Source organism: Lynx canadensis, chromosome B1 (assembly GCF_007474595.2).
Source record: "Lynx canadensis isolate LIC74 chromosome B1, mLynCan4.pri.v2, whole genome shotgun sequence".
In the NCBI taxonomy this organism is placed as follows: Eukaryota; Metazoa; Chordata; class Mammalia; order Carnivora; family Felidae; genus Lynx; species Lynx canadensis.
In genome coordinates, this window is record NC_044306.2 from 197,916,030 (window position 1) to 197,920,672 (window position 4,643).

The window sequence follows — 4,643 nt, forward strand, 5'->3', positions numbered from 1 at the left end:
AGCAAAATACTGTGTGTCCTTGAGCAACGTAAATTTAACTTCTCTGTGCTTCATTTGTAAAAATGGGAATGACCATAGAACCTGTAACGTAGAATAGTAAGGGTTAAATACATTAGTATATTGACAATATTTAGAATAGAACCTGTGTGTGTGCACATGCGCATGTGTATATATATATGTGTGTGTGTGTGTGTGTACACACACACACACACGTACACATGTGTGTGTATATACACGCACACATATGTGTATATATAATTTTATTTTATATGCCAATTATTATATATTATATATTATATATTATATATAATTAATAAATGTTAGGTATATTGAAAAAGATAAACCTAGATGATTGGAGAATAGACTTTTTTCTTTGTACTTTTCCTCATGTACCAAATTTCCAAGTGTGTAAATACATTATATCAACATAGTTATCTGTACATCTATATCTGTGTCTAACTCCTGCAGGCTTTTCTGAGGAGAAGCCTGAACGGACTGCCCCTCTTATCCTGTCACCTTGCTGGCCCCACCACTGCCTACAGCATATCTGTGTCTACTCGGCAAAACATATCTCATTTGAGAGCTGTCATGCTGGAGCCCGCAATGTGCCTGCAACCATCCAGTGGCAGGGACCAAGGTGAAAGCCTGACCGTGCAGAGGCTCATAGGCTGCTTGGGCAAGGAGAAAAGACGGCCAACGAACCAGTATGATGGAGTGCCTGAGTCCTAAGACAGAGGGGATACTGATGGGGGAGGAAGGGAGCCGCCAAGACGGAGGGTGGCCCAGTGCTCCCAGTGTGGTGGGGCAGCCTGGTTCAGAATTGAAACCCTGGGTTGAAAGGTTGATCCAGCAGACAGTCCCAAAGGGAGACCTGCTCTCCTCTCAAATACCAACAGAACCCTAATAAGAACGTCTGCACTAAGAGTGGGTCTCTACCTTGCAATGTGGGTCTGTTGCTGTTTCCTCACAACAAACCTACTACACAGGGAGTAGGACATCCATCGGATGACTGAAAGACGGAGAGGTTTAAGAACTTTCCTGGGATCACACAGCTGGTAAAGAGAGCAGCTCCAGAATCCGTGCCAAAGGCCATAGTAGAAGACATTTCATCGATTGTTAGCAGACGTCTTCAGGCAAGTATTTGCTTCTCAGTTTGCTGATCAAAAATGTTGGCCTTATAAACATTACTTGCATTATTCCTATGGGGACTACATGAGATGGTTCCCATAATAGTGCTTTTATAAACTACACAGAACCTTGAAATCGGAAGGATTAGGCAGAGTAAACAATTATTAATTACTGTTACTTTAATAACAGAATGATTGCAGAGTTATTATAAGCAGTTATCATAGAATTATTATTATATCTTATCTAAGATGAGGGTGATAACCAGTCTAAGGAATGAGAGCAGGTGAAAAGTAAGTTATTTTTTAGCACTTAGATTCAGTGCTCTGTTTCTGCCAAAATTCCAACCCCCAGAAGGGGACTTGTGCTCCAAGACATTTGGGGAGAAAGAATTCCTGGTCTACCATGTTATCATCATGATAACATCATCTCCAAGAATAGGGGTGGGTCTCAACCAGTGGAGGATCAAAAGTGAATCGTGTAGTTAAGCCTTTCTTGCAATGTGCTCATTGACATTGAGGTCCTTGTTTGTAAACAGCATTTTCAGGAATCCAGACTACATTTCCTACTGTCTATAAGGCTTTCCACCACAATGTACCATGAGTCGGTCAAACTCTTTGTCCCCAGAAACAATTTTTAATCTCCCCTGGTCCATCCCTACACTTTTTTCCTCCTCTGATTCCCTTCCCTGGTTAATGACACACAAGCAATGACCCAATTCTTATTGTGTGTGCATTTCATCCTAAGCAGGCACCAAATCTTGATCACCTAGCCTTTAAACATCTCCCATACCTACCCCTTCTGGATCCGTCCTCAGTAATACCATTTTAGATGAGTCACTGATCAATACTCAGAGGCATTTTCAATAGCTTCTTAAGAGGAATCACAGCCTCAGACTCAATCCCGCAAATTGTCCATCACACTTCTGCCAGAGGGAATGTTTCAAGTGCAAATGTGCTCATGATGGACGCCCATTCTTTGTTCTTTGTGCTCCTGTGGAACTTTATATGTGCATCTCTGATACTGATTTTTCAGTGAGGTTAAGATGCCTACCACTGGTTTAGGGGACAAGATTTTGGCTAACACGTGGATGGATCCTATCCCACTACTTATGTACATTTATTTTACTGTAATAGAAATAACATAAGTTATCCAAAGAATGATAGAATGTATTATTCACAAACATCTTACGATTCACTTGATGTAAAATTTTTACGAGCATGCCAATAATAATAAGGTCGGTGAACATGCACAAAAAACAAAAACAAAAACAAAAACAAACAAAAAACCTCTCCAGGATGGAATATTGGCTACTTCATTTTGCAGAGTGCTTATATTATAGCCATATTCAGAGTTGTATCGCCGGCCAGCTGGGCAATGAGCCCCAAGGCACACGGACTCCCCTGTTGCTCTGTATCCCAAGCATATCCACAGTCCCTTACATAGTGATTTCTGTATTGCATGAAGTTCAACTCTGGAAGGAGGAAAATACTCAACTGCTAGCCAAGTTCCCATCCCTGGTATTTCTCTCGGTGAGTCAAGATTCTTTTGGTTTTAAGTGACGGGGCAGAAACACAGCTCAAATTGGTTTAGGCTCAAAGGAAATTTTTGCCTCATATAATTGAAAAACTTGGCAGTACCTATAGCTCAGGGGTGGCTGAATCCAGATGCTTAAATAAGGCGGATGGGAGCAGTGACATCTCTCTACGGACTTGGGCTTTTAAAAAACTTTTTTGTTTGTTTCAGCTTTGTTCTCATGCAGCTTCTGATAGTTTCTACACGATAATTCTGTAGCTCCAGGCCTAGGTTATTGTTATCATAAACAATCGGGAAAGAAAACACCTACTTCCGTTGCTGCGGGCACTGAAGGGGGGCAGGAACTTTTAAATGGATGGTCCCTTTGAAATTGGATCCGGATATCACCAAGTTGAATACTTACTGAATATTTACTGCATGTTCATTGAATATTCATTCTGTTGTTTCTGCACTCAGAACACATTTACTGAGCCCCTATTATGTATCAGGCACTCTGTGACAAAGGCTCAAGTCTATCCTGGGATACAGATAAGTATATAAGAGCATCATATCATAGTGTTGGAAATACCATATAAGGAGGAACACGAGCATGCTACAGATGCATGAAAGTGAGCATCTTACGCAGTCTTAGGAGGCAGGAAGAGATGAAGGAAAGGTCAGAGTCATCTAATAAAAGAACTTTAGGATTTGAGCAGTGTTGAGGCACCTGGGTGGCTCAGTCGGTTAAGCATCCGACTTTGGCTCAGGTCATGATCTCAAGGCTCATGGGTTCGAGTCCCGCGTTGGGCAGCTCAGAACCTGGAGCCTGCTTCCGATTCTGTCTCTCTCTCTCTCTCTCTCTCGCTCTCTCTCTGCCCCTCCCCCACTCACCTTCTGTCTCTCTCTGCTTCAAAAATAAATAAACATTAGAAAGAAAGGAAGGAGGGAAGGAAGGAAGGAAGGATTTGAACAGTCTATGTCACCTTGTGATGGTGGTGTTTACAGTCAGTGAGGCCACTGTTGGTTTTATTAGACTCTGGGGGAGGCTTTACTGACGTCTCTTTTGAAAAGACACGGATCTGCCTAGAAGGCCTGTGTGTCATTTCCCCCATGTAAAACAGTATTTGGAACTCAAAAAATATTATATTCCAAATGTATGTGAATTTTTTTATGCTCTATTCATTATTTATCTTCTATTAATGAATCGTTTGATTATTTCCCTGGGTGAGCAGAATTTTTCAGCAGTTGGTGATCTGAATAATGCAGAGATAACTAATTATGTTATTTTTTTTTTTTTTCAGCATGCCCATTTCTGACGCAGAAAGATTCTTACCGAGGGAACATAAAAACCAAACATGTTAAATTGCCATTGTCTAGAAAATGTGATGGGAAAATGCTGTCTATTAGTTTGAAAATTAATGACTAGGCTGAAGGGGGAAAAAAAGGCATGATCTCTCTGTTAAACGGGCAGCAAATTGTGACAAGTCAGCAGATCGGGCTTCTGGTATTTGTTACCCCACTATTTCGTGGATTAACGGGGAACATGAGCCCTTTGTTTCCCTGACCCATCCCTTCATTTTTAAATAAGGCCCTTTCAGTTCTGATAATCAAGAAATCTATAAATCCATGAAATCAATTTCAAAATAAGAATAGACGACTTGATTCTCATTAGACGAAATCATTTGTGTGATTTTTGATCTCTAATCCCAAGGCACGTGATCAAATCAACCAAGGAACACCACCCTCCAACCCTGAAAGCCATGCAGAAAATTCATTTATGCAATATTATGACAGAACAAAAATGAGGATTAAAAGAAAAGAAAACTGATAATATCAATTCTTGGAATTCTGCGTGATTTTTTTTTTTTACACTTAGATAAATGATTCCACATTTTATGATTTCCTATTTGGACGAAGTATTTATATCCAAGACTATGCCCAGTGGCCATGATGGCTGGCCATACCAACGTCTGTTCCGCTCAGACACAATTTGTGCCATCCTA